Source organism: Leptonychotes weddellii, chromosome 10, assembly GCF_054177405.1.
Source record: "Leptonychotes weddellii isolate Sample4059 chromosome 10, ASM5417740v2, whole genome shotgun sequence".
Classification (NCBI taxonomy): domain Eukaryota; kingdom Metazoa; phylum Chordata; class Mammalia; order Carnivora; family Phocidae; genus Leptonychotes; species Leptonychotes weddellii.
The window spans coordinates 52010803-52036990 of record NC_138378.1 but is presented as its reverse complement, the minus strand read 5'-3'; the positions used below and the strand labels follow the sequence as shown (position 1 = coordinate 52036990).

The 26188-nt window shown below is 39.4% G+C and overlaps 1 protein-coding gene, 1 long non-coding RNA gene and 1 pseudogene across 3 annotated transcripts in view; 2 read left to right on the top strand and 1 right to left on the bottom strand.

The window, feature by feature from the left end:
* Positions 1 to 711: 711 nt before the first annotated feature.
* On the bottom strand, positions 712 to 23574 carry LOC145723658 (uncharacterized). The gene is made up of 2 exons (XR_014148893.1): positions 23437 to 23574; positions 712 to 8207 (listed from the first exon to the last, which is right to left on the bottom strand). It is a non-coding gene; the product is annotated as an uncharacterized LOC145723658 (long non-coding RNA).
* Positions 15128 to 15875, top strand: LOC102747371 (small ribosomal subunit protein eS1 pseudogene; annotated as a pseudogene).
* Positions 23575 to 23793: 219 nt separating the features above from the next.
* The window catches only part of C10H2orf15 (chromosome 10 C2orf15 homolog), a 23250-nt gene continuing 20855 nt past the window's right edge, over positions 23794 to 26188 (top strand). The window contains exons 1-2 of one of the 2 annotated variants that reach the window (XM_081832012.1): positions 23794 to 24051; positions 24585 to 24714. The gene's annotated coding sequence lies outside the window, so the exon portion shown is untranslated. The remainder of the gene's footprint in view (positions 24052 to 24584; positions 24715 to 26188) is intronic. The other variant, XM_081832011.1, reaches the window with a different exon arrangement.

The window sequence follows — 26188 nt, the reverse complement described above, 5'->3', positions numbered from 1 at the left end:
TTAGCCTGGTGGTGGGTATTGAGGAGGGCACATTCTGCATGGAGCACTGGGTGTTATGCACAAACAATGAATCATGGAACACTTCATCTAGAACTAATGATGTAATGTATGGGGATTAACATAAGAATAAAAAAAAATTCTTATAAATCTCAAAAAAAAAAAAAGTACAAGTAAAATTTCTGGCAGATGATAAGTACTCAAAAAGTAGCTTTAAAAAAAAACTTATTTTGAAATAACTGAAGAGTCACAGAAGTACAAAAGGATCTCCTGGGCCCTTAACCCACTTTCCCCAATAGTTCCATCTTAAATAATTATAGTACAATATCAAACTCAGAGATTTGACATTGGTACAATGTGATCCCATGTATAGACTGCTGTAGTCAGCATCTTGGTAAGATACAGAATTATTCCATCACCACAGATTGCCCTGTTAGCCTGTTATAGTCACATCCTCTCCCCTCCCCATCCTTAACTCTTAGCAACCACTGATCTCTATAATTTTGTCTTTTCAGGAATGTTATATAAATAAAATCATGTGGTAAAGATCATAGTATGTGATCTTTTGACATTGTCTTTTTCACTCAGCACAATGCCGTTGAGATCTATCGAAGTTACATGGATCAGTTGTTCATTCTTTCTTGTTGCCGAGTAATATTCCATGGTATGGATTATCAGTTTGTTTAGTCATTTACTGATTAAGAGAAATTGTAGTTGTTTCCAGTCCTTATGACAAATAAAGCTGCTATGAACAATCATATACAAATATTTGAGTTGACATAAGTTTTCATTTCTCTGGCATACCCAGGAGTGCAATTGCTAGGCTGTATGATAAATATATATTTAGTTTATAAAGAACTGAACTATTTTCCAGAGTGGTTGTACCATTTCCCATTCCTACCAGGAATGTATGAGTGATCCAGTTTCTCCTCATCTTTGCCAGCACTGGGTATTGTCACTATTTTTAATCTCAACTGTTCTTATAGGTGTACATTATTATTTCATCTCGGTCTTAATTTGCATTTCCCTGACATTTAGAAAGGATAAACATCTTTTTATGTGCTTATCAACATATATCCTTCTATGAAATATCTCTTCATATCTTTTGCTTATTTTCTAATTGGATTGTTCCTTTTTACTGCTGAGTTTTAAGAATTCTTCATGTATCCCACATATGATTCTTCCGGTAGAAATATGGTTTGTAGCTTGTTTTTTCATCCTGTTAAAAGGGTTTTTCACAAAGCAAAAGATTTAAATTTTGATGAAGTCCAAATTATCAATTTTTCTTTTATGAATCATGTTTTTGGTGTCACATCTAAGAACTCTCCACCAAGCCCAAGGTCCTGAAGATTTTCTATATTACCCTAAAAAAGTTCCATAGTTTTATGTTTTACATTTAAATTTATGATCCATTTTTAATTAATTTTTTGTGTAAGGTGTGAGGTTTAGGTCTAGATTCATTTTCTTCCCTAAAAGATATCCAATTGTTTCAACACCATTTGTTGAAAAGACTATCTTTCCTTCTGTCAAAAGCCTTTTGGCTTTACTTGTGTAAGGCTATTTCTGGATTCTCTATTCTGTATCATTGATCTGTGTCTATCCCTCTAGTACTACCAAACCGTCTTAATTACTGTAGTTATATATTAAGCTTTGAAATCTTCCCACTTCTATTCTTTTCAAAATTGTTTTTGCTGGGGTTTTGATGAGAACTGCATTAAATGTATACTGATTTGGAGAGAACTGACATCTTTACTATGTTGAGGCTTCCAATCCATGAACATGATGTCACTCCATTTGTTTAGACCTTCTTTGATTTCTTTCATTAGAGTTTTGTAGTTTTCAGATTATAAATTCATACTTACTTTTTTAGATTGACATCTAAGGATTCCATTTTCTATTTGAGTGATTGTAAATGATATTGCATTTCTGATATCCACATGTTAACTGCTAATATACAGAAAGAAAATGAATATGTATGCCTTGTATTGTGATCTTGATGAACTTGTTTACTAGTTATAGTTTTGTATTGTAGATTTTATGAGATTTTCTAGGTAGATGATCATGACATCTACAACCGGGGACAGTTTTATGTCTTCATTTCCAGTTTGTATGCCTTTCAACCTTTCAACCTACATGTATCATTATATTTGAAGTGAATTTCTTACAGACAGCATAAAGCTAGATCAGGTTTTTAAATCCAGTCTACTAGTTTCCGTCTTTTAATTGGTGTATTTAGACTTTTATACTAAGATTCAAGTGTGAGTCAACTATACTTCGATAAAAAAAAAAATTCAAGTGTGACTTCTTTTTGGTTGTTTTGTTTTCTCTGTTTTGTTTTTCCTGCCCTCCTGTGGGTTCCTTGAACTTTTTTTTAAATTCCATTTTAACTTATCTATAGTGTTTTTGAGAAATCTCTTTGCATAGCTTTTTAGTAGTTGCTCAAAGTGTAACTTATTTGTAACTTAGCACAGCATACATTTTACCAGTTCAAGTGAAGTGTAGAAAACTTACTTCCCTTTATACCCCTTATAGCCCTTTACCCTCATCTACTAATAAAATAATTATCTTAAATATTTCATCTACATCCGTTGAGAACTACATTTGACAAATTTAGAAAACAAAAAAAGGAAATTGTATTGCTTTTAGCCATATTCTTCTTTGTCTTTCTTTAATATTCTTCCAAGATTCTTTTATCACTTCCTTCCTAGTTAGAGAAATTCCTTTAGCTATTCTTGCAGAATAGTTATGCTGGCAACCAGTTCTCTTAGTTTTCTTCATCTGAGAATGCGTTGATTTTCCATTCATTTCTGAAGGATACTTTCACTGAATACAGAATACTGGGTTTTCTTCTAGCATTTAAAAAATGTTTCACTTCCTTCCAACCTCCATGTTTTCAGATCTGTTGTTATTTGGATTGGTGTTCACCTATAACCAATGAACTGTTACTTTCAGGATTACTTTTTTTGTCTTTAGTTTTCACAAGTTTGAATACAAGGTGTCTTGGCATGGGTTTCTTTGAGAGATTCCTGGTAGGTGTTCACTCACCTTCTTTAATCCATCTTAAGTCTTTTGCCAAATTTAGAGAATATTTAGCCATTATTGCTCTGAATATTTTTTCAGTCCCAACCTCTCTTACCTTTCTCGGACTCCAGTGATCTAAGTATTATACCTTTTGTTATAGTCCCACCTGTCCCTGAGCCTCTCTTTGCACTTTTTCAATCCATTTTCTCTCTGTTCAAATTAGGTTATTTCTATTTTCTATTCTCATGTTCACCAATTCATTCCTCTCTCCTTTCCAACCTGTTGTTTGAGAACACAGTTTTTAATTTCAGTTACCGAATCTTTTAAAAATTTTTTCATTGTGGTAAAACATACATAAAACTTACCATTCTAACCATTCTTAAGTGTGCGATTTGGTGGCATTAAGTACATCCACAATATTGTGCAACCATCCCATATCCATTTCCAGAATTTTTTTATTATCCTGAAGTCTGTACCCACTAAACAATAACTCTCTATGAATTTGCCTATTCTAGGTACCTCACATAAGTGGAATCACATATTTGTCCCTCTGTGCCTGGCTTATTTCACTTAGCATAATGTTTTCAAGTCTCACCCATGTTGCAGTCTTGCATCAGAATTTCGGTCTTTTTTTAAGACTGAGTAATATTCCATTGTATGTACTCACCACATCTTGTTAAGCATCTATTGATGGACATCTAGGTTGTTTCCACCTTTTGGCCACTGAAAATCATGCTGCTATGAACATCAGTGTACAAGTATTTGAGTTCCTACTTTTTAATCTTTTGGGGATATATCTAGGAGTGAAATAGCTGGATCATATGGTAATTCTACATTTAACTTTTACAGGAACTGCCAAACTTTTTCCACCATGGCTGCACCATTTTACATTCCCACTAACAATGCACAAGGGCTCCAGATGCTACACAACCTCACCTGCACTTGTTATTTTGTTTTGGTAATAGCCATAATAATAGGTATGAAGTGATACCTCATTGTGGTTTTGATTTGCATTTCCTCAATGGATGATGATGTTGACCATCTTTTCATGTGCTTGCCATTTGTATATCTTTGGAAAAATGTCTATTCAAGTCCTTTGCCCACTTTTGAACTGGGTTGTTCTGTTTTTTGATTGTTGAGTTGTAAAGTACTTTATATATTCTCGATATTAATCCCTTATCAGATACATGATTTGGAAATATTTTCTCCCATGCATTTTTTAAATAGACTTTATTTTTTTTAAGATTTTATTTAATTATTTGAAAGAGAGCGCACATGCACACAAGCAGGGGGAGGGGCAGAGGGAGAGGCAGACTCCCCACTGAGCAGGGAGCCAGATGCGCAGCTTGATCCCAGGTCTGCAGGATCATGACCTGAGCTGAAGGCAGATGCTTAACTGACTGAGCCACCAAGGTACCCCTAGGCTTTATTTTTTTTAGAACGTTTTAGGCTTACAGAAAAGTTAATCAGGAAGTACAGAGCCCCTTCTCCCCACCCAACACAGTTTCCCATCTTATTTATATCTAGTATTAGTATGGTGTATATGCTACAATTATGAGCACTGACACATTAACCAAAGTCCAGAGTTTATATCAGGGTTTACTCTTTCGGTTGTACATTCTATGGGTTTCGACAAATGCTTAGTGACATGTGTCTACCATTACTGTGTCATACAAAATAGTTTCACTGCCCTAAAAAAACCTGTGCTCCATTCACCCTTCCCACCCTTCCTTCCTCCAAATCCTTGGCAATCAGTGATCTTTCTAATGTCTCTATGTTTTGTCTTTTCCAGAAGGTCAAATAATTAGAATCACAGAGTATGTAACCTTTTCAGTTAGTTTTTCTCACCTAGCAATTTGCTTTCAATGTTTCTTCATGTCTTTTTGTGGTTGATAGCTCATTTCTTTTTATCAATGAATAATATTCTATTGTACAGATATACCACAATTTGTTTATCTATTCACCTATTGAAGAACATCTTGGTTGCTTCCAAAATTTTCACTTGATTCTTCTTTATATACCTTTTATTTCTTTGATGAGATTTTCTAGCTTTGTGTTTGTTTCAGACATGGTCAGAATTGCTTGAAGCATTTATATAACTGATTTAAAATCCTTGTGAGATAATCTCTAATTCATCTCTGTGTTGGCATCTCTTGGTTGTCTTTTCTCATTAAGGTTGAGATATTCCTGATTTTTGAGATAAGAAGTGATTTTTTCATTGAGATCTGCTCTTGTGTTCTAGTAGGCTTCTTGTCACACTTCCTGTGACTTTAGTTCCAGCTAATAAAGGGGAACACTACCTTCTTATTGCTAGGTGTAGGTGAAAGTCCAATTTCTCTACTAGGCCTCTGTTGATACCTGGCAGGACTGGTTTCCTTGTTACTGCTAGGCAGGAATGGGAGTTCAGGGTCCCCACCAGACCTCTGCTGATACCACCACAGTAAGGAAGAATACAGGCACCGTGTTACTGTTCCCATGTGTCCTCCACCACCACTATGGGTGGGTGGACTTGTTACTGTTAGGAGGTGGTAGAAGTCCTGACTCTGCATGAGGTCCCCTCTGAAACCACCTCAACAAAAAGGAAAGGGGACACCTGTTGCTCTGGGTGAGGGTGGATTATCTAGGCTCCTCATGTGGTCTTTGCTGACACTAGGCAGTTGTGCGGGGGGGGATTCTTACTGCCTGGTGGGCACTAAGGTCTTGGCTCCCCAGCATGCCTCTATGATACCAGCTTGGTGGGATGTGGGAGCCTGGAGGGTGGGCCATGAGGTATGGCTGGAACTCCTTGTTACAGCCTGACAAGGGTGGAAGTCTAGGCTCCTTACTCAGATTTTGCCAGCAGGAGTGGGGCTACAGTTTTTTTCATGGTGTTTGAGTAGGCAGTTATTGTCCAAAAATAGTCTGCATTAGAAACAGATCCATAAATACAGAGAACAAAATGATGGTTGCCAGAGGGGAGGAAGATGGGAAAAATGGGTGAAGGAGAGTGAGAGGTATAGGCTTCCAGTTACAGAATGAGTAAGTCATGAGGATGAAAGGTAAAACATAGGGAATATAGTCAATGGTATTATAATAGCACTGTATGGTGACAGATGGCAGCTACACTTGTGGTGAGCAGAGCATACAGTTGTCAAATCACTATGCTGTACACCTGAAACTAATGTAACACTATGTGTCAACTATACTTTAATTAAAAAAATTAAAAATTAAAAAATAATTGAGAGAAAAAAGAGGAACTTTACCAGGGAAAAGCCCAGAAGATAACACTTTAACCAAGGGATCCAAATACAGATCATTACTAATGGGACAAATTGAAATTGTGTGCTACTTGATAGTATGCAATGAAAAGAACCCACCATCACTTCTGTGATATTCCTGTCTGTATTCATTTTGTACCTTAAGCCAACAATTATGTTACAGTTTCCTAGGATCAGGGATCTGGGAGTGGCTTAGTTTGGTGATTCTGGTTTAAGGTCTCTCACTAGGTGAAAGAAGTCAGTCAGGGTGACAGTCACCATAGGAAGGTTTAAGTGGGGCTGGAGAACCCACTTCCAAACTCACCCTACATAGTTGGTAGGCCTCAGTTTCTCACTGGCTACTGGCTGCTTCAGTTCCTTTCCAAGTGGGCCTATCCACCGAGCTGCTCACAAAGTGGAAACTTGCTTCCAAGAGATCCAAGAGATCACTTTATAACTTAATCACTTCTGCTCTATGCTCTTGGTCACAAAGATCAATTCTGGTACCATGTGCAAGGAGACTGTATTAGAGTGGGAGTAAAGGAAGTGGGGCCAATTTGAAGGCTGGCTTCCACATGGCCAAAGTTTCATAACATAAAGATAATCATAACAAACCCAAATCAATGGCCATTCTACAAAATAATTGGCTTGTATTCTTCAAAGTGTTGTGGTCATAAAAATCAAGGAAGAATGTTCCTGAATAAAGAAGATAAAGGGATACAATAACTAAATGCAACATGTGATGCCAGACTAGATCTTTTTGTTATTGATGACATTACGGGACAATTAGCAAAAACTTGAATGGGGTCAGAGGATTAGCTGGCAGCAACGTATTTCTTGATTTTACCAGACTGTATTGTGATCTTGTAGGAGAGTGTTCTTATTTATAGGAAATACCCACTCAAATGTTAGGGTTATCAGGACATCAGGTCTGCAACTTATTCTCAAATGGTTTGGGTTTGGGGGGTGGGTGGAGATATTCTTTGTTCCGTAATTGCAACTTTTAGATAAATTTGAGATTGTTTCCAAGTTAAAAATGTAATATAAATTATAAAGACCTCGGACAGAAAAAAAAAGTGGTCTACATTGCTAGGCTGCCCCCTTCCTAGTCCTTTTTTTCTCTGCATCCATTCTAGATGCCAGTTTTTCTAGCACTCTCTGAGATACATGGAGCAAAAGGAAAACCCAGGAATTCAATAACATGTCACTTACTGTATGCTGAGGTCCCTAGCCAGTCTTCCTTCAGCCCACCTTTCAGAATGTCCTTATGTTTGTTTTATAACAAAATGTTCAGCATTTTTAGTTGTACTTAGTGGGACAAATAGGGTAAAGTAAGTCTACTCCGTCTTCCTAAAAGAGGAAGTTTCTTTTAATAGCCTTCATTAGTAGCCTTACCACAGGTCAGGCACTAGGAAAACAGACAATACCGAACTTGGAGTTCAGAGAACTGGGTTCAAATCCTAGCTAACCTGGGAGTTCAGACAAATCCTACCTAGCTCTGTCACATGTTAGTCAAATATAATTCTATAACCTTTGGAACTTCAGCTTCCATGTCTGTAAAATGAAAATCACATCACTATTTCACAAGGTTGGAATTAAGTACTTAATTAAGTTGGATTATGTACTTAAAAGCACTGGATGTAACACTTCCACATAGTTTGCACTCATATGTATCTGAATCTGCATGTATCAAATGATAAAGATAAAAATGGAATGATTCTAGACCCATAAAATTCCTATGAACATTGAATTAGTATTTATTCTCCATCTTCTTGTTTTAAAATAGGTCCCCATCCCAAATTATTTCAGGGAAATAAATGTAACCTGTAATTTCAGTGCAGAGATGAATTTATCTTGATTTCTCACTTCTTGTTCTAGCTGGAGTTTATTCTGGTATTTTTCAGCTTCAGAAACTGGAGCCCCTAGACCAAAATCATGTTCTTTGGTGGTAACCTAGTGGGAAAAAAATGGGAATGATACAGAGGCATTCAGAGTTTAAAAGAATTTTGTGGTTTTTCACAACAGTCAACGATATTTAGAAATTAACAATATTCTTAGATACATTTTCAATAATTTTTAACCTTTACTCACCAGCTAAGAGCATTTTCATCAAGCTTTACTTTCTTAAAATCCCATGTTATAAAACTTTTTCTGTTTTCCAAATATAAAACTACAATATTAAACATGCTCTTTAAAAAAAAAAAAAACAAAAACCCATCCTATCCCTTTGGTAATCACTGTTCTAAGGAAATATGGGTCATCAGCAAATTATGTAGGCTACTTCTAGGCCTGTGTTGTCCAATATAATAGCTACCAGCTACCTATTTGTTGCTGCTTTTGTATATTAACAAAAAGGTTTGCTACCCATATCAGAAAGGGCTAACTTCCCTAATATAGAAATAATTCATATAAATAAAAAAGGAAATGAAATACCCTAATAGAAAAATTGGCAAAGAATATGGATATTTCACAGAAATGGCTTTTAAACAGATTGAAAGATATTCAATCTCACAAATTAAAACAACACCACGATACCATTTTTTTTTTTTTAAAGATTTTATTTATTTATTTGAGAGAGAGAGAATGAGAGAGAGCAAGCACATGAGAGCGGGGAGGGTTAGAGGGAGAAGCAGGCTCCTCGCTGAGCAGGGAGCCCGATGCGGGACTTGATCCAGGGACTCCAGGATCATGACCTGAGCCGAAGGCAGTCGCCCAACCAACTGAGCCACCCAGGCGCCCACCACGATACCATTTTTTAACCTCACAATGGCAAAGATCAGAAAGTTGGATACATAATTTAACATTCTTACACATCACTGGTGAAGGTGTAAATTGATATAGTATTTCTGGAGAACAACTGTGCAAAATCTAGCAACATTACAAACGCACATAGCTTCTGTACAAATAATTCCACTTGTAGGAACTTTTCCTATATATATATCTGCACATGTGCAAAATAACATGTTAAAATATTGTTCACTTTAGCGAACTATACATACTACTCCACACTGTGCTTTTTTACATGACAATGTATCTCAGAAATTGTGTAATTTAGGGAAATAATTTGTTCTTTCCCTGAATCAAGGCTGCCATTCTGTTAAGGAAGAGAGAATTTGCTATAAGCATCCTAGATCTCTCCTGGCAACACAGATGCTATTCTCCAAAATCTAGCATTTGGGAAATTATGGGATCAGGATGCCCCAGTCATTGACTTTTTATTATACCAGTACAATCCAGCACTTAGTAGTCTGACAGGCTTATTTTCCTTTTTCTCTTTCCCTAAACTAAACTTAAATCTGCTTTTCTGTTTGTTCTTCATTCTAGCAGTTACTGTCTCACCTAGAATTTCAGCACTAGGTCTCACAGAGTATTTCTAATTTATGAATCATTTAGGCCTGTATAGGTTAGGCCAAAATCCTACTTCTTATGTAGTTTCTGTTGAAAAATGTGTTCCTATATGCTGGCTAACTGAACATAATAATAATAAAAAAAGTGTTCCTAGCCATAAACATTTGACTTAGAATAACAGATTCAGACTATACACTATAATAGTACTTTTCAAATCTTACTGAACATATGAAATCACTTAGGAATTTTCTTATTCACAGTAGGCCTGAAATACTGCATTTCTAAACATGCTGCTCAGTAATTCCTTATTTGGCTAGTACAGAGACTACACTTCAAGGATCTCTTCAATTAAAGTTGTAACCTGCCATGCATTCAGAGTTCTTCATAATTTGGTCACCTCCCACTTCTCCAAACTTACCTCCTAGTTGATACCTTCAAAACACCTCTATAAATATAAGACAAACTATTCTCCATATTCTTTATACATAGGTTCATATTATCATTATAGAAATACACTAACTTTTGCTCATGCGCCTTGCCCTTTTCTCCATTTAACTAAAGACATTTCTGAGGCTCAGCCTGAATTCCACATTCTCTTAGGAGGTGTTCTCAATATTCTCCATCAAATAGTGATCACTTCTTCATTGACACATCTGTATGTATTGGTTAGAATAAACTGTGTAGCTATTTATTTTTTCTGGATAGGTCTTCTTCACACAATTATTAGAATCTTTTTTCTTTTATTATGTTATGTTAGTCACCATACAGTACTTCATTAGTTTTTGATGTAGTGTTCCATGATTCAGTTTGCTTATAACACCCAGCGCTCACTGCAATACATGCCCTCCTTAATACCCATCACCAGGCTAACCGATCCGCCCACTCCCCCCCCCCCAAAACCCTCAGTTTGTTTCCCGGAGTCCACAGTCTCTCATGGTTTGTCTCCCCCTCTGATTTCCATCCCTTTCATTCTCCCCTTCCTTCTCCTAATGTCCTCCGTGCTATTCCTTATGTTCCACATATAAGTTAAACCATATGATAATTGTCTTTCTCTGCTTGACTTATTTCACTTAGCATAATCCCCTTCAGTTCCATCCATGTCACTGCAAATGGTGGGTATTCATCCTTTCTGATGACTGAGTAATATTCCATTGTATATATGGATCCCATCTTCTTTATCCATTCATCTGTTGAAGGGCATCTTGGCTCCTTCCACAGTTTGGCTAGTGTGGACATTGCTGCTATGAACACTGGGGTGCATGTGCCCCTTCTTTTCACTTCATCTGTATTTTTGGGGTAAATACCCAGTAGTGCAATTGCTGGGTCATAGGGTAGGTCTGTTTTCAACCTCTTGAGGAACCTCCATACTGTTTTCCAAAGTGGCTGTACCAACTTGTATTCCTACCAACAGTGTAAGAGGGTTCCCCTTTCTCCACATCCTCTCCAACATTTGTTTCCTACCTTGTCAATTTTTGCCATTCTAACTGGTGTAAGGTGGTATCTCAGTGTGGTTTTGATTTGAATTTCCCTAATGGCTAATGATGTTGAAAGTTTTTTCATGTGTCTGTTAGCCATTCATAGGTCTTCTTTGGAGAAAGGTCTGTTCATGTCTTCTGCCCATTTCTTGATTGGATTATTTGTTTTTTGGGTGTTGAGTTTGAGAAGTTCTTTATACATCTTGGATATCAGCCCTTTATCTGTAGTGTCATTTGCAAATATCTTCTCCCATTCCGTGGGTTGCCTCTTTGTTTTGTTGACTGTTTCCTTTGCTGTGCAGAAGCTTTTTATCTTGATGAAGTCCCAAAAGTTCATTTTCACTTTTGTTTCCCTTGCCTTTGGAGACGTGACTTGAAAGAAGTTGCTGTGGCTGATGTCAAAGAGGTCACTATGTTCTCCTCTAGGATTTTGATGGATTCCTGTCTCACATTGAGGTCTTTCATTCATTTAGAGTTTATCTTTGTGTATGGTATAAGAGAATGGTCGAGTTTCATTCTTCTGTATTTAGCTGTCCAATTTTCCCAGCATCTCCAATAGGCTTAGGCTTTAGTTGTTGTTCTTTCTCCAGTTCTTTAAGGTGTGAAGAGACTGGTTTTTTTCCATTGGATATTTTTTTTTTTAAAGATTTTATTTATTTATTTGACAGAGAGAGACATAGCGAGAGCAGGAACACAAGCAGGGGGAGTGGGAGAGGGAGAAGCAGGCTTCCCGCAGAGCAGGGAGCCCAATGTGGGGCTCGATCCCAGGACCCTGGGATCATGACCTGAGCCGAAGGCAGACGCTTAACGACTGAGCCACCCAGGCGCCCCTCCATTGGATATTTTTTCCTGCTTTGTCTAAGATTATTTGACCATTGAGTTGAAGATCCATATCTGGGCTCTCTATTCTGTTCCACTTATCTATGTGTCTGTTTTATCTATGTGTCTGCTTGAAATCAGGCAACGTGATGGCCCCAGATTTTTCTTTTTCAACATTTCCTTGGCGATTCGGGGTCTTTTCTGATTCCATACAAATTTTAGAACTGTTTGTTCCAGCTTTTTGAAAAATGCCATTGGTATTTTGATTGGGATGGTGTTGAAAGTATAGATTGCTCTGGGCAGCATAAACATTTTAACAATGTTTATTCTTCCAATCCATGAGCATGGAATGTTTTCCATCTTTTTGTGTCTTCTTCAATTTCTTTCATAAGTGTCCTGTAGTTTCTAGAGTATAGATTCTTTACTTCTTTGGTTAGATTTATTCCAAGGTATCTTATGGTTTTTGGTGCTGTTGTAAATGGAATCGATTCCCTAATTTCTCTTTCTACAGTTACATTGTTAGTGTATAAGAAAGCAACTGATTTCTGTGCATTGCTTTTGTATTCTGGCACATTACTGAATTGCTGTGTGAGTTCTAGTAATTTGGAGGTGGAGTCTTTCCACATAAAGTATGTCATCTGTGAAGAGAAAGAGTTTGACTTCTTCTTTGCCAATCTGAATATCTTTTATTTCTTTTTGTTGTCTGATTGCTGTTGCTAGGACTTCTGGTACTATGTTGAACAATAGTGGCAAGAATGGGCATCGTCGTCGTGTTCCTGATCTTAGGGGAAAAGCTCTCAGCTTTTCCCCAGTGAGAATGATATTCACTGTGGGGTTTTCATAGATGGATTTTATGAAATTGAGGAATGTTCCTCTATCCCTATACTCTGAAGTTTTAATCAGGAAAGGATGCTGTATTTTGCAAATGTTTTTTCTGCATCAATTTAGAGGACCATATGGTTCTTCTCTCTCCTCTTATTAATGTGTTCTATCACATTGATTGATTTGCAAATGTTGAACCACCCTTGCATCCCGGGGATAAATCCCACTTGATCGTGATGGATGATCCTTTTAATGTATTGCTGGATCCTATTAACTAGAATCTTCTTGAGAATTTTGGCATCTGTATTCATCAGGGATATTGGTCTGAAATTCTCCTTTTTGATGGGGTCTTTGGGGTTTGGAGATCTAGGTAATGCTGGCCTCAATGAATGAGTTTGGAAGTTTTCCTTCTGTTTCTATTTCTTGAAACAGCTTCAGGAGAATAGGTATTATTTCTTCTTTAAATGTTTGGTAGAATTCCCCAGGGAATCCATCAGGCCCTAGACTTGTTTTTTGGGAGGTTTTTGATCACTGCTTCAATTTCTTTAGTGGTTATTGGTCTATTCAGATTGCCAATTTCTTCCTGTTTCAATCTCGGTAGCTTATAGGTTTCCAGGAAGGCATCCATTTCTTTCAGGTTGCTTAATTTATTGGCATATAGTTGTTAATAATAATTTCTAGTAATTGTTTCTATTTCTTTGATGTTAGTTATGATCTCTCCCCTTTCATTCATAATTTTATTAATTTGGGTCCTTTCTCTTTTCTTTTGGATAAGTGTGGCCAGTGGTTTATCAGTCTTATTAATTCTTTCATAGAACCAGCTTCTAATTTTGTTGATCTGCTCTACTGTATTTCTGGTTTCTAATTCATTGATCTCTGCTCTAATCTTTATTGTTTCTCTTCTCTTTCTTGGCTTAGGCTTTATTTGTTGTTCTTTCTCCAGTTCTTTAAGGTGTAAAGTTAGCTTGTGTTTTTGGGGTTTTTCTATTTTTTTTGAGTGAGGCTTGGATGGCTATGTATTTCCCCCTTAGGACCACCTTTGCAGTATCCCATAGGTTTTGGACCAATGTGTTTTCATTCTCATTGGTTTCCATGAATTGTTTAAGTTCTTCTTTAATTTCCTGGTTGACCCAAACATTCTTTTTTTTTTTTTTTTAATCTGACAGAGAGAGACACAGTGAGAGAGGGAACACAAGCAGGGGGAGTGGGAGAGGGAGAAGCAGGCTTCCTGCTGAGGAGGGAGCCCAATGTCGGGCTTGATCCCAGGACCCTGGGATCATGACCTGAGCCAAAGGCAGACGCTTAACAAATGAGCCACCCAGGCGCCCTGACCCAAACATTCTTAAGCAGGATGGTCTTTAGCTTCCAAGTGTTTGAATTCCTTCTAAATTTTTTCTAGTGATTGAGTTCCAGTTTCAAAGCATTGTGGTCTGAGAATAGGCAGGGAATAATCTCAATCTTTTGGTATTGGTTGAGACCTGATTTGTGACCCAGTATGTGGTCTATTCTGGAGAAAGTTCCATGTGCATTCGAGAAGAATGAGTATTCTGTTGTTTCAGGGTGGAATGTTCTGTATATATCTATGAGGTCCATCTGCTCCAGTGTGTCATTCAAAGCTGTTGTTTTTTTGTTGATCTTCTGCTTAGATGATATGTCTATTGTTGCAAGTGGAGTGTTGAGGTCTCCTACTATTAATCTATTACTAATAGTACGTTTCTTTATTTTGGTTAATAGTTGGCTTATGTAGTTGGCTACTTCCATGTTGGGGGCATAGATATTTACAATTTTTGGATCTTCTTGTTGGATAGACCCTTTAAGAATAATATAGTGTCCTTCTGTATCTCTTACTACAGTCTTTAGCTTAAAATCTAATTTGTCTGCCCTTTTGGCTCCCTGAGCAGCGCCATGGCGGTCAGCAAGAACAAGCGCCTTACAAAAGGTGGCAAAAGGGCACCTGGGTGGCTCAGTTGTTAAGCAACTGCCTTCGGCTCAGGTCATGGTCCCAGGGTCCTGGGATCGAGTCCCATATCGGGCTCTCTCCTCTGCGGGAAGCCTGCTTCTCCCTCTCCCACTCCCCCTGCTTGTGTTCCCTCTCTCATTGTGTCTCTCTCTGTCAAATAAATAAATAAAATCTTTAAAAAAAAAAAAAAAAGGTGGCAAAAAAGGGAGCCAAGAAGAAAGTGGTTGATCCATTTTCTAAGAAAGATTGGTATGGGGGCGCCTGGGTGGCTCAGTCGTTAAGCGGCTGCCTTCGGCTCAGGTCATGATCCCAGGGTCCTGGGATCGAGCCCTACATCGGGCTCCCTGCTCCACGGGAAGCCTGCTTCTCCCTCTCCCACTCCCCCTGCTTGTGTTCCCTCTCTCGCTGTGTCTCTCTCTGTCAAATAAATAAATAAAATCTTTAAAAAAAAAAAAGAAAAGAAAGATTGGTATGATGTGAAAGCACCAGCTATGTTCAATATAAGAAATATTGGAAAAACATTAGTCACAAGAACTCAAGGAACCAAAATCACATCTGATGGCCTCAAAGGTCATGTTTTTGAAGTGAGCCTTGCTGATCTGCAGAATGATGAAGTTGCATTTAGAAAATTCAAGCTAATTACTGAGGATGTTCAGGGCAAAAACTGCCTAATTTCCATGGCATGGATCTTACCTGTGACAAAATGTGCTCCATGGTCAAAAAATGGCAGACCATGATTGAAGCTCATGTTGATGTCAAGACTACTGATGGTTATTTGCTTCATCTATTTTGTGTTGGTTTTCCTAAAAAACGCAATAATCAGATTTGGAAGACCTCTTATGCTCAGCACCAACAGATCTGTCAAATTCGGAAAAAGATGATGGAAATCATGACCCAAGAGGTGCAAACAAATGACTTGAAAGAAGTGGTCAATAAACTGATTCCAGACAGCATTGGAAAAGATATAGAAAAGGCTTGTCAGTCTATTTATCCACTCCATGATGTCTTCGTTAGAAAAGTAAAAATGCTGAAGAAGCCCAAGTTTGAACTGGGAAAGCTCATGGAGCTTCATGGTGAAGGTAGTAGTTCTGGAAAAGCTACTGGGGATGAGACTGGTTCTAAAGTTGAACGAGCTGATGGATATGAGCCACCAGTCCAAGAAAGTCAGACATTTAATGGTGACAAATAAAAAATCATATTTGTCATGTTTAAAAAAAAAATCTAATTTGTCTGATATGAGAATTGCTACCCCAGCTTTCTTTTGAGGTCTGTTGGCATGAAACATGGTTCTCCATGCCCTCACTTTCAGTCTGGATGTATCTTTAGGTTCAAAATGACTCTCTTGTAGACAGCATATGGATGGGTCCTGTCTTTTTATCCAATCCGCAACCCTGTGCTGTTTCATGGGAGCATTTAGGCTGTTCACATTGAGAGTGATTATTGAAAGATATGATTTTATTGCCATCATGTTGCCTGTGAAGTCCTTGTTTCTATAGATTGTCTCTGTACATTTCTGGTCTATGCTACTCTCGGGGTCTTTCTCCTTTTATAGAACCCCCCTTAATATTTCTTGCAGGGTGTGCTTGGTGGTCACATATTCTTTCAGTTTCTGCCAGTCTTAGAAGCTCCTTGTCTCTCCATCTATTCTGAATGACAGCCTTGCTGGGTAAAGTATCCTTGCCTGCATGTTCTTCTCATTTAGTACCCTGAATATGTCTTGCCAGCCCTTTCTGGCTTGCCAGGTCTCTGTGGACAGGTCTGAAGTTATTCTGATGTTCCTCCCTCTGTACGTAAGAAATCTCTTCCCCCTAGCTGCTTTCAAGATTGTATCCTTGGATCTAAGATTTGCGAACTGTACTATTATATGTTGGGGCATTGGTCTGTTCTCATTGATCTTGGGAGGGGTCCTCTCTGCCTCTTGGACACGAATGCTTGTTTTCTTCCCAGATGAGGGAAGTTCTCAGCTACGATTTGCTCAAAAATGTCTTCTAGACCTCTCTCTCTCCACCCCCTCAGGGATCCCAATAATTCTGACATTGGAACGTTTCATCGCATCTTTAATCTCTCTCAGTCTGATCTCTTGGGCTTTAATCTGTTTTTCCCAGGCCCCCTCGGTTTCCTTTTTTTCTACCATCTTATCTTCTAGCTCACTAATTCATTCTTCTGCCTCGTTTACCCTGGCAGTCAGAGTATCCAATTTAGACTGCATTTCATTCATAGCATTTTTCAGTTTGGCTAATCAAGATCTCATTTCTGCCCTTAGGGATTCTATATTGTTGCTAATATTTTTCTCAAGCCTAGATATCAACTTTGTAATTGTTACTCTGAAGTCTATTTCTGACATCTTGCTTATATCCATATCCATTAGGTCTGTGGCAGAGGCCACAGTCTCTGATTCTTTTCTTTGTTGGGGGTTCCTCATCTTAGTCATTCTGTTGGGGGGTGGTTGAGGGAATGTACAAAGTCCAAAGTATTAACCACGACCCAAGCAAGATGCACCTGCTTTATAGGGACCTTCGGGTTGTCATCCTCTTGTTCTTCCAGCCTGTCTTCTGGGGGAGGGGCCTGCCACACTGTTACTCAGGCAACCCTGCTTGGGCAGAGTTGCCCTGCCCCCTGGGGGGGTGGGGAGTGGGCTCAGTGAAAACTAGTTTTGGGGGGCTTTTGTTCTCTGGCAGCTTTCCCTGGCAGCTTTCCGCGTCTCTTCCCAAAGTCAGAGCAGAAGTGACCACATCCAAACTTCTGTCTCAGAAGAGAGAAATCACAGTCTGCTTTTCATTGAGCTCTCCAGGCCACATTGTCTCTGTTTCTGTCTGGGCTGCTAAAAACCACAGCCTCCCGGTTGTGCGTCCCATAGCTACACTGCCAGTGGTGGAGCCCCGGGCCAGGCACACCTCTCCCTTTGTGCTTCTAAAATTGCAAACTGCCCCCAGTTAGCACTTGCGCACCCGCAGCTCCTGGATCCTGTCTGGGGGCTGCACTAAAGTCTTTTCCCCACCACCACCAGTCTGTGAGTCTGTGTGAGGTCCCCAGCGTGGGACACTTTTGTGCTCTGGTGTTATATCACCTTCCTGGTGCCAGCTTATGGCAGCTCCCTCCCCCTTCTGTTTATCTTCCAATATCTGAGTGCAGAATCACAGCTCCCCACTTCATACCTCAAGACCATCGGAGATATTCTGTTTGTAGAGATCCAGATATATATTCTTACATCTCAGGCTGATTTCGTGTGTGTTCAGAATGGTTTGGTAGATATCCAGCTAAATTCAGGGGACCGGTTGAAATAGTGTCCCCTACTCCTCTGCCATCTTTTTCCACAATCCCAATTATTAGAATCTTAAGAACAAGCAATATCCTAGAGCTCTCTGTATTCCTACCAACCTGCACAGAACTCTCTGCATAATAGGAAAGTGCCAATAAAAATTTATATAGATTGATAATAAAGGAGTGTACAAAAGCAGATAAAATTGAACTCTCCTTCTTCTCCTTGGTAAACTGGTCAGGTAGAGATTCTATAAAATTACCTATCAAGTTACACTAGAAATTAAAAGTAGGAAGAAGCCAAAAGTCTCCCTGACAATTGTGAGCAACTGAGTAGCAATATTAGAGTTGCTACTTGCTCTGCACTAGCTTTGGAGGCAAATGAAAAGGGAGAGAAATTGGTGTATCTGAAATGCCCATGCCTCTCCTGCCAGGTTCCCCACCTCAGGCCACCTGAGTATCCTCCACATTCCCACAATCTCTATCTAAATGGAACTTGTATTCCTGTACAGATCTCAGAGAATGCAAGTAAAAGTACTTTGGAAGCAGCAAATTGTTATGATAAAAACCCAAGCCAGAATCACAATCATTCTCAATGAGGAAGCAACACAGCATAATAGTAAGGAACTTGTTCTTTAGCATAAGACTGCTTATGTGCGTAATGCTAGCTTTGCTGCTTCTTAGCTGCATGACCATAAGCAAGTTACTTCTCTGGCCACGGTTTCATCTGTAAAATAGGAATAAAAACAGTACTTGCCTCCAAGACCTGTTGTGAGGATTAAATGAGTTACAGTAAAGCATTTTAGAACACTACCTGGCAAGAAGTGCTATATATATTATTGGCCATCAAGTCCTACTTATCTTTTCACTAAAATCACTCTCAAGTGCATTTCTTCTATTCCCACTGTCATTGTTTCAGTTTATACTTTCAGATTTTAACAGTCACATTTATTCATTTTTCAAACAAATTTATAAATAGCTAGGATAAGAATGAACCAGTATTAGATTCTGGGGATAGAAAGATGGAAAACAGGTGTGCCCGGGTGGCTCAGCAGGTTAAGCATCTGACTCTTGATTTCAGCTCAGGTCATGATCTCAGGGTTGTGTGATCGAGCCCCATGTCGGACTCCGCAGCTTGACAGCCTCTCTCCCTCTCACTCTACCCCTCCCCTCCTTTCTCTCTCTTTCTCTTTCTCTTAAAAAAAAGAAAATAAAAGAAACATGGAAAACAAATAAAAACCTACAATCTCAACCCTCAGTGGCTCTAGGGAAGTCCAGAACAAATAAATCAGAAATTACAGTACAACATAATTAGTGCCATATCAGAGGAATGCACATGTGCACATGTATGCTAAGAAAATATAGAGAAAAAGATAACAAAAAAAAGTGGTTTTGACTTCAACTTCCCCCAAAACAGACTTAGGATATATTTTCCATATTCCCCCAAAACTATGAATATACTCCTACTGGAGCACTTAACACACTGTATTGTGTCTACTGAATGTCCAGAGCCATCACAACTTTAACATGTCTAAAACAGACCTCTTAAGCCCCCCACTTGCACTCCTGCTCTCAACCCTGCCTCCACTGCATTCCTTCCCAGTCTTTCCCATGTCAAATGCATCATCATTTGTGCAGTGCCCAAGGGATTGTCTTTGTTTCCTCTTTCCCTAACCCCCAACAATGAACCCTGTCAGTTCTACCTCTAAAATATTTCCCAAATCCATCCACTTCTCAACATGCTTATTACCACCTCCATATTCATCTCCCACACCTTTACTGGAACAGTTCCCTAAGTGGTCTTCATGCTTCTACTATTGCTCCCCACAACTTTTTTCCAAATTGAAATCAAAACTATCACTTTAAAATCATGAGATCCTGCTCAAAACACTCCAATGGCTTCCCACTGCAATTAGAATAAAAATCGAAAATTTTTAAGGTCCTACATAATTTGGCCCCTGCCTTCACTTCCCTAAATAGATCTAGTACTCTGTTTCACCCATCAGCTTTATTGGTTTTCTTTCCGTTCCTCCACTGTGCCAACCTCATTCCACTTCAAGGTCTCTGTCCTTGCTTTCCCTCTCTTTGGAACACTCTCCCAGCCCTGGGCATGGCTGGCTCCTTCTCTGGCTCAAAGTCAGCACATCTTCCCTGACCTCTTACCCAAAGGTAGCCTCTCTCCTAGATACTCTCTCATCAGGTTATTTGCACTTAACACTATTTGAAATTATATCATTTATTTTTTCACTTGTTTATTGTCTGTCTCCCCACTACTAGAATGTAAACTCCAAGAGATCTAGGCTTTTGTCTGGTCACTGTTATATCTCTAATGCCTACAGAAGTGCCCAGCACAAAGTTGGTGGTCAATAGAACATTCTGAAAAATAACAAAATTTTGATGATTTGAACAAAGTAGTTTCAATGGTGCAGATGGGGTAGAAGCACATTTAAAGAGGACTAATAAATGAGTAATGAACTAAAGGAAATAGAACATGTAGACTTCTTTTAGAAAGCATGATTGTGAGATGAGAAGTAGAGCAAAAGATAGAAGACTACTGTTGTTGAAGGGTTGTTACAAAAGAGAAAAACTTGTTTCTTAATTCTCTTTATATCAAGGATTCCCTTCAGAATTAAACAAAAGCCCTGAGTCCTCCCCTCAGTAAAATAAAAACACATACAAAACTTTACAATTTCAGGGGGTTGAAGAACTCCCTAAAGTTCTTGTGCTCTAGATTAAGAAGCCCTACAGTATAAACACATCGAAGATTCCTAAGACATGGGTTAATGATAACTAATGGAGAAAGGACACTGAGCCAATAAAAGGAAACCCAAATAAACGGCATGTGCACTGTCCTTTGAGACTAGAAAGAGGAAAGCAAGGTCAGGTGAAGATTTAGATAAGAAGGGGTAGAAATTTGAAGAAGGTCCTGCCTGGTAGAATTTTCATTTTTAATGAAATAGGAGGTAAGATCATGTGCTAAAAAGAAAAAAATATCAATCTTGAGCAAAATATCATACATATAATACATGCTCAACAAATGTCACCAAATATTTTGGTAGGATAATTAAAAATACTGGAGTATTTTATATGGGATTCTGAAATCTGGTTCCACAAAAAAATCAACTTGTTTTCTTTTTATAAAACTGTCTCCAAAAGTTTATACTGACAGATACTTTGAAGTAGGAAGGAATAGCCTCACTAACAGAAAGATGTAGAAAACCACACAGTTTTATGAATAATTTTGAGATAGGTTTTTGTATTATAAAAATAAGTGAAAAAAAAATTTTGGGAATTCACTTCAAACAAAACAGTAAAAACACAATGCTTAACCCTTCTTATGAAAAAGAAATAATCTCTCCAGTTATCCAACCAAATTCAAGCTCCTTACTTCTCTTCAATCCAGACTATTCTATAAAGAAATAACTTGTCTTTTTAAAGGAGCATAAAACAATGGCCTTAGGAAAAGTGATCATTTATCAAGACCTCTAAGAAACATAAGGGGTTAAGGAGTTGTTTTCAAGAGGCTTTCCTGAACTAAAAGATATTAATAATAAACTGATGTTAATCCCATAACTAAGACAAATCGAACTACCTTACTAACTAGCTTAATTCAAAAGATTATCATGGGGTACATGTATGAGAAAGTCCACAGCAGTGGTTCATGTTTACCAAAAACTCTAAAAACTTTAATAGTAGAGTAGCTAAACACTAAACAACAAACTAACGATAAGCAACAAGGATAAATCTTAAAAACATAACGTTGAGTAAAGAAGCAAACTAGAAAGGAATATTTACTACAATTCCATTTATATAAAGTTCAAAAACAAGCCAAACTAGAATGTGCATGTTCACATACAAAGACGGCGAAACTCTAGGGAAAAGCAAGGAAGTGGTTATCATAGAAATCAGGATGGTGGCTACATCTGGGGAGAAGAGGGAGCATGTGATGAGAAAAGAGAATAAATAATAACACCTGCTCTGTCTCTGTGTATGGAATACTCTAAAAGCAAATTACCCTAAAACTGATCTGAGCAACTAAAAAAGAAGACAGAAAAGGAGCCAACAGAATCTCTACATCTGATTCTATGCTGGACTATAAGCAGTGACTTTTTCAGACAATAAACAAAATAAGACATATTTTGCAAGCTGCCATTAAATAATGCCAAAATTTATTGTTTACAATAAATATTTCATTAATATACCTTCCTAGTTATTTCTCACTAATTAAAATTGAATGGTTTCGTTCCTTGAACAATTAAGATACAAACAAGAATCAGTTTTATCCTGAAGGCAGATTTGAATGTGACACTTTCCATTTATGTTTATAACTAACCTAGTTTCTTCTAGTTATAAACCAATTAGTCTATTTATTTTCTTACAGGTTAAAAAAAAGTGTACTTTAAATACAGAAAACCAGTGGAGGAAATTTAAAACAACGAATATCCTGCGATATAAGGGCCTGGAATGGAAGAAGGGAAACACTGGGGCTATGCCATCTATGCAACTCGTTCTTGAAGCCCTAATCCTTGACTATACCATCGGGCTCCCTGCTCAATGGGGAGTCAGCTTCTCCCTCTGCCCCTCCCCCCGCTTGTGTGCTCTCTCTCCCTCACAAAAAATAAAATCTTTAAAAAAAAAAAAAACCAATAACAAAGTATTCCTATGCGTATTTAGGTATCAGGTCCATAATCGCCGCGATTATTCAACTTTAGTCTCAAACGTGTTTTCAAACAAACCCAGTTTACCTAACTGCCTTTCCTGTGTATAATTTCTACTGAAATTATATGAGATTTTCATGCAAATACCTACGTAATCTCGGCCCTTCCCCTCCCAAAGTCTATAAAGAGGCTTAGAAGTGAGAGGCGGGGATTCAGGAAGACAGGTTGAACTCCCAAATCTCTGACTTCCAAATTCCTCACCTCCACTCCAGGCGTTTCCAAACAGAACAGTCCCCCCAACAACCAAGCGGAGAGCTGCGGCAGGAAACGAAGCGGTCACCATAGGAACTGGGCTCAACCCTAAACGCCCAAGAAACAACAACAGCGGCAAAGTTTGCTCCTGGAGGGCTTCCCTGGACGCAACTCTGCCCACTACCGTCCCTCACAGCCGGTCAAGCAGTGAATTCCCACCTCAGGGATCACCCACAGCCCCTAACCCCCGTCACACCTGCCCTGTTGCAGGGCCTTCCGATCCAGGAGCTGCTTTATCCCAACCCGGCGCATCCCTGCTGCCTCTACCTGGAGCTCCGAGTCCCTCCCAGGGTTTCTGGGCCCGTCATCCACCCCGGAACTCATCTCGACGACTAGCAAGCTTTGACCTGCGCCAGGGATCCAGGTCCCTCTCGGTCTCCATCCTCCGCCCCTTTCCCCTCCCCTCCCACCCCCAAATCGACCTGGCCCCACCCCAGCGGAGGCAGAGGAAGGCGGGACCCGGAGGGAAGGAGGCGGGGGCGGTTAGCGCCCGTCGGCGCAGCCGTCGGCCCCGCCCTCACGCTCTGTACCTGAGGGGGGCTCGTCCTCCACCTCCCCGGCGCCTTCGCTCCGCTTCCGTCCCGCGCGCCCCTAGTTCCCGTGCGCACGCGTACCTGGCTCGACCCTCCCTCTCGCGGGGACTACAAGCCGTGCGTGCGCACCCACGCACGTAGAGACGCGTACGTCCACCTGCTCGCCTTACAGGGCGCGTAGTAGAGGCCTCTTCCTGGTCCATCCGCGCCGCGCAGGCGTACGCCCACGCAGCGCTTAGACGTCCCACACGAGCGTCCCGTCTCCTAGTAACCAGCCGCTGCCCCCTTCTTCACCACTTAATTCTTACTCCCTGCCTGCTGCCGCCGCACCCACATAGAACACGCATGCGCAGGGCTGTATCTCCTCCTGCCTCCTTCCTTCGGCTTTAGAACACCTGCTGCTTCACTATTGCAGCTTTGTGGCATTTTTTTTCCCTAGGGATACGGTACCGTTTTGGACCCAAGTTCAGTGAACTCGTTACTCCCTAGAGCTGCTTTTGGGCACTGGGAGGTTGTTGAGCTCTCCTGCCGTAGCCAGAAGCCGGTTTTCGGGGAGTCTCCTAGGTCGGGTTCTGCTGCTGCATCCTCTCGGAAGAGAGCAGTTCTGTTCGGGTAAGCGCCTGCAGCCTGCGGAGCCAGCGAACCCACGACCGCCCTGCATGATTCTATCATGGTTGAATCGGGAAGTGGCAGAATTAGCAATGAAAAGGCGCAAATTCCTGACTGGTATTCCTTCTCCACATGCCAGTTCTTCTCCGAAACCCCTTTCCAGAAAAACTGGTGATGGTTAACAAAAGAGGAAAGGGTATACTATCTCACTTGATATTTAATATTGTATCGATTGTTTGCCTGTTTAATACCATTTACATTTGTCTTCTCCCGAGTAGGAGCCTTCAGTCTTGGAACACTAATTTAACCAGGTGTAATATTTTTGGCCCTCCAACTATGTTAAAATTAACCACATTACCTAAAAGTGGAGAAATGAGCTTTTTAGTGAAAAAGAATGAGGACTGCATTACTCTGCCAAATTTTGGGGGCCCGGCTTGAAAAGAAATACTGTTTTTTAAACATTTCTTAATATTAAACTGTCTTAACCCAAGGGCTTCTGAATTCTAATGGCTTTATCTGCTTGTCTTTTCCTACAGGTGAAATAGGTAACTAGATTTTTATAGCTGTTCTCTGATGATCTTGATTAAGTTTGCACCTCTGTATTTCAAAAGTAATTTCACAAGTAATTTCACATTTGAAGAGACTAACAATTCCTGTTTTTGCCAGGTGAGTACTCCTTTTCCCCCCGTAATATATTATTGGCAGTCATAAACACATGTTAAAACAAATTTCTTCGTAGAAGTACATTTAATTATAAGTGCCATATGTTTTCCCCATCTCTGCTCTGATTTCACCATTATTTGTGCCATTACATCTCCTAGTTTGTAGCATTTTTTTTCAGCTATCATATACTTTGTGAGTATAGCTAGACACTAAAAAATTAACTTGAGTGTCCTTGTTCTTTTAAAGAATTCAGAGGTTTCAAGAGGTACATTTCCTCTGAAATATAATTATGCCTAACTGGTAAAATAAGTTACAAAGATACATGAACTGGAGCCTGCGTGGCTCAGTTGGTAGAGCATGTGACTCTTGCTTTTGGGGTCGTGAGTTCAAGCCCCACGTTGGGTGTAGAACTTACTTAAAAAATTTTTTTAATTAAAATTTTTTTTTTTTAATTTTAAAATTAGGGGCACCTGGGTGGTTCAGTTGTTAAGTGTCTGCCTTTAGCTCAGGTCATGATCTCAGGGTCCTAGGCCAGTGTCCAGCTCCCTGCTCAGCAGGGAGCCTGCTTCTCCCTCCCCCTCTGACCTTCCCCCCGTTCATCCTCTCTCTCTCACTCACTCTCAAATAAATAAATGTTTAAAAAAGTACTTTCCTACCTTCCATATTAGTACTTCCCTTACGGAAAAAGTAAGAAAAGCTTAAGCATTTATGTGCACCAACTAGATGTTACTGAAGATTCTTTGGAAAGACTATAGGGAAAAGGACATTTTAAGGCCAAACCAGGGCATGAAGATTTTCCTTTCTTTTCCTATCAAGGACTGTTGACTTTGTCCCCCAACCCAAGAAAGTGAACATTTTCTTCCCTCTATGGAAATCCAAAGAGTGGTAAGCACTCCATCCTGCCCCAACTAATCCTTTTATAGTACCTGTGCTCTCCTGCTGTTACACTCTTGTGTAATTCTAAGGTCTCGGTTTTCTGTTCCCTTAGTTTCCCCCATCATTTCACAAGCTTCACTATGAAAGTCTCTATTTTGGGATGCCTGGGTAGCTCAGTCGGTTAAGCTTCTGCCTTTGGCTCAGGTCATGATCCCCAAGTTGGGCTCCCTGTGTCAGGCTCCCTGCTCAGCGGAGCCTGCTTCTCCCTGTGTCCCTCACCCAACTTGTGCGATCTCTCTCTCTCTCTCTCTCAAATAAATAAAATCTTAAAAAAAAAAAAAAAGAAAACCTCTATTTTGTCTTTTTTTCCCTATACCTCCTTGGTTCCCTAAGAAAAAAATTGGGGACGCCAATTGAACATATGTTAAGTTGCTTGACGTTGTTCCACAGCTAACTGTTGGTGCTCTGTTCATTTTAATACATCTTTTGATATATCTTCAAGTTCGCTCTTCTTTCCTTTGGCAGTGTTAACCCCATCCACAGTATTTTTTATGTCAGAATTGTTTTTTTCATCTCTGGAAGTTTAATTTTTTTTTTTTTT